This window comes from Miscanthus floridulus, chromosome 9 (assembly GCF_019320115.1).
Source record: "Miscanthus floridulus cultivar M001 chromosome 9, ASM1932011v1, whole genome shotgun sequence".
Taxonomy (NCBI): Eukaryota; Viridiplantae; Streptophyta; class Magnoliopsida; order Poales; family Poaceae; genus Miscanthus; species Miscanthus floridulus.
Genome location: NC_089588.1, coordinates 31421422 through 31435938, shown reverse-complemented (window position 1 = coordinate 31435938; position 14517 = coordinate 31421422). Strand labels below are relative to the sequence as shown.

General features: G+C 42.1%; 1 long non-coding RNA gene and 1 pseudogene across 1 annotated transcript; both read right to left on the bottom strand.

Moving 5' to 3' along the window:
* Positions 1-1892: 1892 nt before the first annotated feature.
* LOC136481663 (uncharacterized) lies at positions 1893-2484 on the bottom strand. The gene is made up of 3 exons (XR_010764804.1): positions 2265-2484; positions 2083-2199; positions 1893-1994 (listed from the first exon to the last, which is right to left on the bottom strand). It is a non-coding gene; the product is annotated as an uncharacterized lncRNA (long non-coding RNA).
* A 1209-nt stretch (positions 2485-3693) lies between these two features.
* LOC136479591 (uncharacterized) lies at positions 3694-13998 on the bottom strand (annotated as a pseudogene).
* Positions 13999-14517: the final 519 nt, after the last annotated feature.

Sequence of the window (14517 nt, the reverse complement as noted above, 5' to 3'; positions counted from 1 at the left end):
ACTTAAACCCACTCCTACACTAATGTATACACTAAAAAAATGCGACCGGGGAACAGCCCCACCTGTTTTTCATTGAGAGTAAAGCCACAGGTTCCCCACCTGTTTTTCATTGAGAGTAAAGCCACAGATTCCGGCAGCGAAAAACCCCCGGAACCCTAGCATCACCAGCGAGAAGATTTTTATTGTGCAGCACCCAGGATTTGAGCACCGGGTGGGTAGCTCCTCTGCTGGAAGTCCTACCACTGAGCTACAAGCTTATTTGCCCGGCCCATATGCACTAAAAATATTATTATATTAATGCTGACATCAAAAATAATGTTTTAAGTGAAAAAAATTCTAAAAATGTTATTTCAATAATATTTTAAATTCCTCAAACTTCAAAAAGTTGTCTACTTCTCTATAATGTGTTCCTCCTTTTTTTTATCAGCCCGCTATCGGAGTCGGACTCCGCCTGCAGGCTGCAGCCCATCCGGAATCGCGGAGCCCTCCTCCGGTGCCTCGCTATATACACGCACGCACACCGCCATCAGCAGCGGCCCACCAAAACCAAACCACCCCAGTAATCACGTCGTCCAGTGTCAGCAGCGTCAACGAACCGATCGATCAGGTATTCAGGCGCCATGTCGTCGCCGCGGTCGACGCTGCCGCCTCCGCCCGAGCCCCGGAAACAACGTCGTCACCGCCGCCGTCAGCGCCGCCGATGCCGCGACGGTACCAGGCGGGCGAGTTCGTCGTCGACCTCGAGCTCGGGCACCGGCATCCGGCCGCCTCCACCGCGCTGCCGACGTCGTCAGGAGTGCACGAGGAGGGCGGGTTCACGGACGGCAAGTTGGGACTGGGACAGCAACTGGAGCGCCGCACCTCCACCGTGGAACAGCAGCCGCCGCCGCTGAAGAGACCGTCTGATAATCTGGCGGATAGCGGTGGCAACGGCGACTGCCTCGCTATACGGAGCCGCTGTGAAGCGATTGTAGCGATGTCATCGTCGTCATCGTCTTGGGGGTGATTGGCTTGAGACTCGTGATTCTAGACTGCCCAAAGGACCAGTTGTCTTGACGAAGTACTTCATTTCCAACAAGCAATCAGATAAAACAAAAGGAGCAGCTTCAACAGAGCCTGCAGCTCCAGTGATTGGACTGACCAATATTTGCACTGCTGAAATTGAATCCATGGGTAGAGGAAGAGGGAGAGGGAAGAAGCTAACCACTGTCAGGAGCCACGAAGACAAAGGTAGCAGTGGTGAAGAAGTTGTGCCTGCAAAAAAGAGGAGGGGAAGGCCCCAAAAGCACTTCGCCAATAAGATCGATCAAGCAGATGTTGAAAATTTTGTAGTAAAGTTTTTTCTCATATAACCATTTAAGTTACATTCTATCTAAGTCCTTAATCATGGCTTGTAGATCTTCAGGAAAGTTGTCAAAACATTCGTTTGCATGGCTCTTAAGAATGTCCCCCAAAAATTCCATCCTCAGTGAATTTGATAGCTGTGCATAGTAGATATAATAAGTTAAGTTATTAATTTTGTATGTAGTGTACGGAATATAGTTAGAGAATATATGCTTACAGTGTTGATCGGTGGCAATCTTACACCATCCCATGACTTCATAAAATTGTATATAAGGTAGCCTCCTAATTTCTTGGAGATGAGCATTTGTTTAATTTATTGTACATAAATGAAATAACTATTTTGTGATAATAAGAAAGAAGAAACATATTATAGGTGATTACCAGTCTTTATGTTTTGGAACTTTTGTAACACATGCAGGGAATATTCGCTTCCAGTAATAAATATTGCCGTCCCACTTAGAATTTATCAGTTTCATAGCGAGACTGAACCTTATAGCAATAGTGTGAAATGTAGCTATATATGGCATGATTTGATCATAACCCTTGTAACATGCATCATCTGAGAGTGGATCCATAATGTGCACAATTTTCTTTTGCATGTCCATTATGAATAAAGTATATAGTCCATCTCAATAATATGGCAGTAGAATCTAAAAACATAGACATAGAATATAAGTGTTTAAAAAAATTATAATACATATAAATAAAATATAAAGGAGTACACTGAACATATCTTACATTGCTGCAATCTTTAATTTTGTATTCCATGTTAGGCCAGCACTGGAGCACTTTTGCCAGTTTCTTGTGGTCTAGTTTGCCACAACATCGCGGATCTCGTCCAAACTGGGTTATGGACTGTTGATTTTGCAAAATTTATAAGTATTTGATTAAATATAGAATTAAGAATTAGATTAACTTACAGCAAACTGGAGATCCATAAAGTGGTATTTTTGTTTTTGATTCTTCATCAACAAGAATTTGTTCTGCGCAGCCATCCGAATTGCTATATTGAAGCAATCATGATCCATCTCTTTGTTCTCATCTAAAATATCTCTAATTTTTCTCGCATTTAAAGAAATTGGATATGGTCGTGTGTTTTGGATCCATTCTTTGCTAAAAAAACAAGGACAAGCAACAAATTACTTATTCTAGCAATTCTTTCACGGGCAATGGAAATATCCAAATTAGAACAAAACAAGTTTCTTTAGAATGACTTACTCCAAAGGTTCACCATTGGCCATCAAATGGATGTTTACGCAAATTGCAGACAATAGGTCTGTCTTGTTTGTCCATGTTATTGTACCCGACAGTAAAAAAGACACATTGTCCATATCATCGAACATTATGACAGCATCATCCAGATTATGGCTGGTCTCACTATCTTGCACATCATCCTTTTTTCCTCTCGCTATGTTTAAAGGAGAGTTATACAAGATCGCAGGTAGCTTGAACCTAAAGTTATTTATCTCATCCTGAAAATATGAGTAAGTCCTGATGTATTAATAAGTCCAAAAATGACTATTTTTAGAAATATTCCTGTGAAATTACTTGGGTCACATGGTCAGATAAAGAAGCTCCAGTCCAATACTCCATGAAATTAATCATCCATAAACCACAACTTACATTGTGCAATATTGAAAAAATTAAATATAAGTGATAAAGATACCGTTGCTGGTACGACAATGTCGTATACACAACAAGTTAGATGATCCTTTACCCATCTGTCTGCATTTTTTCGATGATCTTATGTATTTTTGGCCAAGATGCCACTCCAATACCCTTTTCCCATTTGTTTTGGTTCAGCTGACTATGCTTTGTTGCATGCTTTATTAATCTTTCCATTCCTATTAACTGCTATGACCGGAACACCAAGTTATAGAAAAGGATTTTAACAAATGTTTAAAAAATATTATGTATTTGTATACAATCAACCATTAAGTCATACCGTGTAGTCGAGATCTTGCCATTGTAACATATTTTCTCCAAAAGAATCCAAAACATGTATCTGTCCTTCCGAAGCATTGACAACCGCTAGGTACCAGTGATACTTCTCAATATTAATTGGAAGAAACACCTACAGTAATAGAGATTATTCTAATTTTTTTCCATATGTTTCAATCAACAGAAAATAGCATATATCAGATCTTGTGGTCAAACTTACCATATCAGCGTCTAAATAGTTTTGGACCCATGTTTGAATCATGTCATCTCTACTATAGCTCAATGTCGTTGCATCAGCCTTTCCATCGCGACCGAGCAATTGAGTAATAAATGTAGTCTCCATATAAACATATCCACCTTCTCTATGAAGTAGGTTTTCTTCATGCCGCATCAAATGGATATACGCACTTATGACCTGCAATTTATTAATTTGTCAAATAAAAAATTACCATATTTTCCACATGGACATCAGCTAGTTAATTTAAAAGCAGTGCTAACATGCTTACACCGCCATTGACATGTTCATGATCATGGAAAAGGCAATTCATATCATCTCTATTTACCCAAGCATCATCAATTTGGACGAGTAAATCATCCATACGTTTCCGTTTCATGTATTCAATTACCTGAACATCTTCTTGTGTACACTCATAATCTGCAGAGAAAATATTTATATTATAATTAATTAATTAATTAATTCCCAAATATAAAGAAATAAGATATAATTGAGAACGTCTCACCTTCTGGCAGGACATTTGCATTGTTTGCCTTCTTAGGTTTATTATATTGAGGGATTGCCATAACCTCCTCGTCAGCACGCTTAATGTCTTCGTCTTTTTGTACATCAACTCTTTTTATGACATTGTCTTGGATCTGCACTTCGTCTTCATCTATAATACTGATCTACATATGCAATATTATTATAATATCAGTGACCCTGTTATATAGATATTCATGTGTGAGGATATGTGAGCTGATTGAGAGATTGTTACGTACGACATCCTCATGAGCACGCTTCCGCTTCTTGTCCTCATCTCGTTCTAGTTGAACTATTATTTTGGCATCGTCTGAGATCTGCAATTTTTCTTCACCCCTTGTATCCATTTTTTGGGGTTCCATTGTTGCCTCAATCTCTATATCTGTTTTATTTTCTTCTGTATCCAGATAAACAAAGCATAAATAATAAATAATTTTGGAGACCAAATTTATGTATCTGCGATGATGGTTGATAATCAAACATAGCTTAATAGTTGACTAAAAGTAGTAATCAAACTTAGCTTAAATTGATTGAAACTAATAAACATATATAGCATTGAACCTACGGATCCCAATATTAATATTAAAAGGAATTCAGTTGAGTGGAGGATACCTTCTTCTTCTGGTAGTATCTCTTGCACCTCTTGCACCTCCATAGGTGGGTCAACTAAGGCACGTTCATGATCCATTTTCTTGCACCGACTCCAAAAGTCTCGACAGAGAAGGGTCCAACGAAGACTATGCGCTGCCTCCGTGGAGGTCGCCCGCTCGTCGCCCACGGCGTCCGCTCCCAGCCGCGCCGTCTCCGTCGATGCCGCCCGCTCGCTGCCGCCGTCTTCCGCTACCGGACGCTTGAAGGCAATGTCTTCCGCTCCCGGCCGTTCGCCGGCAACTTCCTGCGAGGGTTTAGGGTTCATGCGTTGAGAGGGTCCGCGAGCGTCACGAACGGAGTCATGGCACGGAGTCAGCGCGGTCGCGGACGATGACTGAGGCTGAGGGCCATTAAGATCGATTTATTAAGGCAGCGCGTGCAGAGAAGTAGGTAGCTAGGGCACTACGTACCTGGCGCCTGCGTGCTCGGCGTCTGGAACTGCCGAACAGGGATGACCGTACGAAGGATCAGCGGATCACGTGAGAGCCCTGACGTGGCGTATCTTCTACAGTATATAATATATACGGCACGCGGGAGTCTCGGTTCCGTCGCCTCCGTAGACCCACCGTAAATATCCGATAGATTCGGTTCCGTGGCCTCCGCAACCACCGGCAACCGCCTTAAAGTTTGCATGCAACGTGCATGCATGTCTCTAGTATATATATACGGCATATGCCGACCTGTAGGTACGACTTGATCTGAGTAGCAGGTAAAGCTTTTCTTAAACCAAGAAGTGCGTGTTTTTTCCTTACAATTTTTTTGTTCTTTTAGCTACTACTATATCTACCTGAAGGTAATACATATCTTACAATTTTTTTTCCGTAGAGCCCAGAAGTCTAAATCTGTTCTTCGTCAGTCATGCCACCGGATCAGCATAAGAATGCATCTCGAGATTAATATAAAAGCCTTGACTTGATCTCTGCTCCCAGAGGGCTTTGCCGAAGCAGTCTCTCCGTCTTAGTAGTTCAGTTTATGCTGATGGATGCAAACCAGTACATAAATATATCACTGGGAAAAAAAATGTTTGGTCAACGAATCCATGGTCAACGTTTCAGCTGTACGGTTGCCCTCGTCGTAATAGCTCCGGACACCTGTCATTAATAAATCATACCCATCAGTAAAACTCGCAAAGAGCAAGCAATGGCAGCGGCTATCCTGGTGCTGCAGGCCGGGCAGCATCCAGCAGGCGCCCGCCTCCACCATAAATCAAGAAGTGTAGCCATAAAAAATACGGACCAGTCTAAAAATCGTTTTTCAGTAGTGTATAATGACACAAAAGACTTCATCCACTCCAATGCTCCAAATCAGGATGGGGACTTAATCCTGCAACCGAACGGATGAAGTTATTAGAATGTTGAAACCACCACCGCAAAAAGAAATTGCATCCTAAAATTTTACTTAATTGCTTTCCATAGTTGCAGTTGTAAGGCATATTTCTTGATTGTCGCCGCCTGCTCGTCGCCATGAATTGGACAACCATATCGTTGAAGCAATAAAAAAGAAGCTCACCTACCCCTTGGAATTGGCAAAAAAAACATCTTTCAATCTTGAAAACAACCAATGTTTTTTTTTCATAGTTCAACTTTTACATAATTGTATTTGAGCATGTATACAATCCGGAAAACACTTTTGCACCACGGCTTCCTCCTCGCCTCCACGAAGGGCGTGAGCGTGGGCGATCAGGGCAATCGGGACGCTGACAGCAGGCACCATGGCTTCCTCCTCGCCTCCACGAAGGGCGTCGACAATACTAATAATATTTACAAAAATTTGAGCTAATAATATTTACGAGAACTTTATATTATGAACAGATGAAAATCATATATCCTGCCATGGCATAAAATTGTTCAGATGGTATGGTCACTGCAACAATTCCAGAATCTTCACGCCTAACCAGAGCAGCAAAAAACACTAATAAAGTTGATCTACAGTGAAGCAATAATATGTATGAGTCAACTGAAATGGACTAAAAATCCATACTACTCTTGCTGATGAGGAATCAATTTTCAATACCCACGAAAGTGTGAGGAATAAAAAAATCACTCCATGAGAAAGGAGTATCAAATAATGTGAAAAAAACATAATTAAACAATGAAAAATTCACCTCTCAGTTCTAGCTAAACAAGAGCCGGTATTAATGTATATCACTTTTGAATAGCACCATAACCCACTTGAAGACCTTCGAGTATCTCTGTCATATAGCCATATATGCTGCTCGTCACTGTCTCTCAAGTCAAATATCATGCATTAAGAGAACATAAAAGCATATAGAACATTACTTACCACCTTGTCACCATTGCAGGACATCTTTATACACTATATTCTTGGTGCACTTTCCTGTTGGATCTAATTCCTTGTTTGGTTTGGCCAATATTCTTGTTGTTTGCCTGGACACACCCCTCGACAAGGCAACATAGAGCTGCCCATGTGAGAACACTGGCTCTGGAAGATAGATCCCAACATGTGGGATGGTTTGCCCCTGAGCTTTATTTATTGTCATCGCAAAGCTCAAACGAATTGGGAATTGCTTCCTTTTCAACTTGAAAGGAAGTGAAATATCATCCGATGGAGACATAGGGATTCTAGGTATGAACACCCTTTTCCCTTCATGTTGCCCACCAACTATTTCTGCATCAATTGCATTGTCTTGGAATGCTCTAACCATTAGTCTCGTTCCATTGCACAAGCCATTGTTAGGATCAAGATTGCGGAGAAGGATCACATGGCAGTTGGTTTTTATTTTGAGCTCATGTGGGGGGAGACCATTTGGAGTGATGGAGTTCAAGAAGTCAATAGGATAGTTATTCCTTGAGTCATCATCAACAGAGTCGAAGCTATGATAAACCTTTTCCTCACCTGGAAATTTGTCAATCATACTTGCATTTAGCTGATCCACATGTTCATTAGTGGTAGACAGGATGGCACGTTTGCTCATATAAGCTGATGATCTTGCATTTTTCTCAAGTGATGGGAAGACTTCTTGAATGAGCTTGTTTACCGATTCTTCGTTGTTAGTATACTCAATCAAAATATCATCTGGAAGACGGACATAATCATCTCCAATTGTCTCTTCAGTTCCATTCCCAATTCTAAGGAGGTAATCTGCAAACCATGGGTCAGACTGAGCCCTCATGTTTCGTGACAATCGTATCTTCCTTATTCTTTCCCACAAATAAGATCGTTGCAATGTAGCATCTGTTACCTGTGCTCTTGTCCCACGTGGTACCACAGGTAGCACCTGTCTAAAATCTCCACCAAATACCATGACCTTTCCCCCAAATGGCAAACAAGAATTCATAACATCCTGGAGGGACCTATCAAGACACTCCACTGCTAGCCGCTTTGTCATTGCTACTTCATCCCAGATAATCAAGGATGCCGTACGCAGTAACTCTGCAGTGCCACTTTGCTTTGTGAAGGTGCACGTGGTATTGTTAGCAAGCTTAATTGGGATTTTGAACCTTGAGTGTGCTGTGCGTCCTCCAGGCAATATGGACGCCGCAATACCTGAAGTTGCAGTTGCAATGGCAATTAATCCCTCTGAGCGCACTCTACCAAGAAGTGCCTTATATAGGAATGTCTTTCCTGTTCCTCCTGGACCATCCACGAAAAACACTTGGCTCTTCTTATTCAGTACACAATTTAATATTTCATCAAATCGTTCTCGTTGTTCCTTGTTAAGAGAAGCATACATATCTAAATGTTCTTGGTCGACAGGCACAGCCAGTTCCTCCCTAACCTCTTTCATAATGTCATTGTTAAATTCATCTGCTTGACACAAGAAAATGATAATGGAATAAGTAAATAAATATATGGAATAAGTAAATAATATATGAAATAGTTACTATATTGACATCCAGATATTAAAGTATTACAATTATGTATTTTACCAGACAATAAAATATTTTTAGGATAATATTAATGCTGAAAATATTACCCATATCATTTAGCTCAGGTAGATCATAATTCCTTATATTCTTTCCCATTGACTGAATTAAATCCCGAATGTCTCTGAGAACCATTTGTTCTACTACTGTTGTGTTTGGATTGTTTCGGCTATAATCTTCGGAGAAAGATTCCTTGTGCTTGTCCCACAATCCACGGATGTTGGTGGCCTCACAAAACACAAGAATAGTCGCAAATAACCGTCGCAGAGCTGCTGGCATCTGAAAAGTTGTTGCCTCACTCAAGCAGTCATCAATAGTCTGATCCCTTTCTATGAGTCCTCTCTTCTCGCATGTTTCTCTGAAAGTAGGGTACATGATTCCAGCAACTGTCCGTAAATTCTCAAATGAGGTTGCACCTCATACATGATTTAGAAGTACTCTCAAGAAATATCTTTCTCCTTCAGCCGGGTGTGCATACACAATACGCCCCACCTGTCCCCTCTGCTTTCTTCTTTGCCACGCCTTCTTACCACTAATCCATCGGTAGTGTTCCGGGATCTCTTTATACAAGAATTTCCTTACATAACTATCTTCACGGTTCAACGTGAAGTATTCCATGAGTGTCGTCATAGTTGCAGATGGTTTTTTTACAACATCCTTGAGATTGGCTGTCTCCTCAATAATAACAGACTGCATATTAGGTAGATGACACTGGAGCTGCAAAACAGATGGACAAACTCCAAAAAGGTGGAAGCCGAAAATCCTATGTACAGCTTCCGGGGGTGATATGTATCTAGCATCCCTGTACTGATGGATCTCATTGATTACTCCAGCAGGATCAACAGAGTATGATGCACGGTCGTGGCCTTTGTGTACATACTTAAACAAGTACTTACAAGCTTTGATGCTTGAGCAAGCTTCAACATTTATGTGGCAATTATATGTCATAAGCAGCCCAGGATTGTATGGAACCACCCACCTATTGTCCAACTCGGCACCTCTTACTTTCACACGACGTCCATCATCCCTCCTCCTATACAAAGGATATGAATCTTTGCCTTGCTGTGTTGCTGCACAAAACTGTCTAGGATAACGAAAGCGGCATTCTCTATTAACCATACAAGCACACTTTCTATTCAAGACCCCACATGGGCCATGCAGCATATGCTTGATGACCAGGCTATGCAACACAGGGTATTTATCCTTGTCTGGTAGCTCTGCAGAAATGACTTTGTCATAAGCATCTGGGGTTGTTAAGTTACTGCCTTTCTTCATAATTAGTAGGATGTGTTCATGTGGAAGCCCCCTCTTTTGGAATTCCGTGACATGGACATATGCTGCCACCTCTCCAAAATACTTTTTCTTGATCAATAAATCCATCAAGGATTGCAGCTTGGCCCTGTATACTCTTGAAACCAGCTCTGGCCTATCTTGTGGTTGTTGGCCAGGCTCAAGATTTTGAGTAATCGCCTCCCAGTACGGATTGCAAGTCATGGTGATGAAGTAATCTGGTTTTCCAAAATGCTGGACTATAGCCATTGCATTAAGAAATCTTTGCATCATGTCACGATCGCCACCTGGGAAACTGCGGGGTAGCACTACTCTCTTGCCAACCTCTGAAGCCCTTGTCTCCCCGGCAGAAATTACATCAACCAAACCCTACATAAAAAAATATACAGCATGTATGCTTTTTTTAGTTTTGAATTGTTGTGTCATATTATATTGTAAATAATAAAACATTGTATAACTCACCTGATATAGTTCCGCGCGTATGAGTTTCTGGTTATCAGGGTTAGAATACCAATCAAGCCTCATAGACTCGATCTTTACGTACATGTCAACGACCCATTGTTGGAAAAGTCGTCCTCCAAATAGCAATATGTTAAAAAGCCCCTCTCTAACTTGCATCAAATAACAATAGTACTCTCTTGCTGTCACAAATCTCCCAGATTGTCGTTCCTCCACCATGGTACTCATGTTTTCACCTTGTTGTGCGTCCGTGTCATCCTCACCTTGCTCTATCTCTAACAAAAAAAAATATATTAGTATGTACTCATGCGTTTTATTAAGGCATTGGAAATTAAATATGTTCAGTACCTGTTGGATCTGCTGCTTCTGTTGGATGAACCGAGGTGTGTCCTTCCTTATCAGTCACTGTATCATTGTACGGCATAAATTTATTCCAGCCAGTTTCCCCCTTAGGTTTAAATAACGGATATGCCAATGGATCATAACATCCATGATATGCTTTGATATAGCGCGGGCCATCCCCTCTGGCATACACAAGCACACTCCTATCAAAACATCTTTGGGGATCGTTGCCATCTGACCAGATAGCTGCGACCTGTGACGCCGTGGGTGCATTGTACCTTGTTTTCAACAAAGGAACATATATTTAGTAGTACAAATAAACCAAATTTATTTGTAGTAGAATAATAATATCTTGTAATACATAAACATATTCCTGAACATGCGTACCTTCGTTGGTCTGGTGTGACATTAGTATTGAGTTCAATTACATAGTCATCAAGATTTGGAATAACTCCAACTCTGTTAAAGGTCTGTACATATGGGTTGCCTTCCATTATTAGCAGCATAGTTCTGATAAGATTGATATCTAGGTCAGGCGATCTCTTCTTTCTGTGCGCCAAACTGTCATCCTCAGTATCATAAAAGTAGAGTTGCAAGTGGCGAGCCCCTTTAGAACCTGGGACCAAATGGTCTAGGCGATGGTACAAGGCCCTATGCACACGAAATGTATATATACCAGTCCCTGCTGCGGTGGCAACTCGTCGATCCAAGGTTACTCCAAGGCTCGTGAAAGAGAAATGAGAGTTGAAGTACCGGATATTTTGCCTGAAATATTGTGCATCATTATCTACCTGACTTGTGGATAACCTTTTTAACTCATCAGGCACTTGTGGAACATGTACTTTTATCTTTCCTTTTCTACAACAGAATCCAGGTGGTTCATATTGAAATCTCCTTGCTCCACAGTACAAGCAGTTAGGCACCTTTCTTAGAACATGGTGCCTATTAGGCAAATTTTGGTAGACATAATCGTAAGGATCTTCATTGTTATTCAGATCAACACCATTAACACTGACACGATAGGACTCAAAGGCACCATCTGCTATGAAAGCAAGCATTGGCCGTTATTACACAACATTAATAAATTTTACCTTCACCAAAATTAATTTACTCGAAAGCGCCACACAAAATAAATTTACTTTCACCAATGTACTGCCTGGTCTCTTCGTCATCAAGAAGATCATCAATATCCAAAGCACGAGGTGCCTCCAGATGGTCCTCTGCATGATGTTTGGTCCAACAATTAGGTATAGAACACATTGACTGAGTGTGTTATCAAAATAAAATAAAATTAAGGGTTTTTTTTGTTGGAAAAAAAGAAAATGAACACACCTTCATCAGATTGATTGGTTATAGGCTCGAACAAGGCACCATCATATTCTATATCATCTTGTACTGTATGCAATGTTTCCTTTGCCAAGTCACCGGCTGACTGTGTCCTCATCTTTTTCTTGTAGTCCCTTTTTCTCTGCAACATGTTTTCCTTGTCGTGTTCATTCATATTATTGTACCTCTCTCGTTTTGCGAGGGCCCTTTGCCTATTTGAGCTGGTAACTGATCACCATTGGGTGGAAAACATTGTCATTGTCAAAGTTGCAACATGGATTGCAAAAATGAAAAAATACAAAGATGGCACCTAGAGTTGCCGTTGCATTGAACAGATTGTGGCTTGTCAGGCTGTTGGGCACACAAGAAGTATGAGAGGTCGGTTGTCTTGTACGGACATAATTATAATTTTTATGTAGCCAATCCGTGTTGTTTTCCGGGCACACATTTTCCTTGTCCTCAGCATCTGATGCTTGGAGAATACCTGAACACACTCTATATGGTGCTCGTTGACCTATCATCATTCAAGGAGTAAGATCAACATTGAAAAAAAACAAAGGAAGCATTATTAAAAAAAATAAGCAATACCATGATCAGGCCCTATAGTATGCGTCGATGACTCTGTCCTCTTCAATACTCGTTGTTCCCGACGCCTTTTATTCCTCTCTTCTCTCTGCTCGTCAGTTTCATTAGCCTTTATCCTTGCTCGGTATTCTCGTTGTTTTCTATTCCTCTCTTCCCTCTTCCGCTCAGCCTCATCCACAGGTGGTTGAACTGAAACTAAGAAGGTTATAAAAATATGAAAGTAACTCCGCCACAGCCCATGAAGCGCTCGTACCTGTGTTGTTGTTTGTTATGTCATCTAAAGTACTGTGATCTGCTTTCTGGTTTGACATGGCCTTTTTTTGTTTTTAATTAACCACAGTAGAATTCATGTAGATCCGTAGGAATCTGAAAGATGCAAATATCAGGACGTTGCATTGCTATCTCTATCCAGCTACCACATCCGCATTGCCACCTTCACCTTCTCTATGCAGTTTCAAATATTATAGAATAAATATTTTTCTTAATCAATTAATCTGACATGGGATGACATTTGTGAGAGGAATCGACAGCTGACTGCAATGCATTGCACGTGTGTTAGTTTCCTCAGCAAGCAAGTACCTGGATGCTGAAGATGACGGCCAGAATGTACGCCCAGCCGAAGACGGAGATGATGCCGATGCTGCAGAATGTCTCCTCCGTCAGGTGCGCCGCCGCGTCGTACCCGTTCAATCTGGTTGCCTATGATGGTGAATACAAGACAGCCATGGTACCATATCAATCTGGTTGCAGCTAATGCTTCACAAGAGAAAGACGACATACAAGAGGCACATATATATATATATACCTTCCGGTAATTGCTAATTGCTGCCTTGACCACCGAGGAATGAGACTGTGGAACTGAGATGCATAACAAGGATACAAACAGGTGTTTGAAAAGAAGAATGCATATAGTGATTAGAACATTACATGTAATTACTGTAAAGGAATGATTACTGTAAAGGAATGAGGTGTGAAGATTGAACATTCAAGGCGAGGAGATAAACTAAGAAGGCAGGTAACATAAAACCATACAGGGAGCCGCCAGACCAGTCAGATTTTGGGTCAGTTTGCATGATATGCATAATTCAGGATTACAGTCCAAACCTTGGATCTCCGAGTCTTCACCGAGCTCAAAAAGATCGAGAAAGGAATCCTCTGGAAGAAACCTACAGTAAGGCTGCTTGCTCCCACTGCAAAGAGGTAGGTGTCACTCACAACTTGTCTTATTTGGGCATTCAGAACTGAACAAAAACAACTTGCACCTAACTACACCGAACATCCTGTGACATTTGGCTCTGAGGGATTCACAAGCCGAGCCTAGCTACACCAAACAGAACTATACCGGCAATGTCAGTTAAATTTTTTTGCTCAAGAAGTGACTAACCATGGACCACAGCTACACAGAAAATGGCACATCGTAATATGCAAATTCAAAGTTTCAGACTACAGCTACAGGGAGTTTGCTCGCATCACAATTCAGAGTTTCAGACTACAGAGAGTTGCTCACCTTGCAGCCGTGCAATCAGGCCGCCTCGCTAGTCCTTGCCTGGCTCCTCCCTGGTCGCTGCCGCTGGCTCGCGGCAGAGGTGGCTCGTGCACAGGACACCAGGCGGTAGCTGCACCGAGCACGCCAGCGGGTGGAGCGCCGGAGACCGCCGTACCGGGACCTTGGAGGCCGCCAGGAGGGAGATGGAGAGACCGAGGGGGAGTTAGCGATTGAGAGCCGCCGCAGTGCCACCCCTGGCCGGATCCGCCGGACCGGGACCGGGGAGGCCGCCGGGAGGGAGATGGGAGAGGCCGAGAGGGAGTGGGCGATTGAGAGCTGGGAGCTGCCGCAGCGCCACCGGAGGCCGGATCCGGACGACGCAGGCAGCCGCACGCTGCGAGCGCGACTGCGCGAGGAGCCGCCGCAATGGTACGCGCGATTGTGAGTCC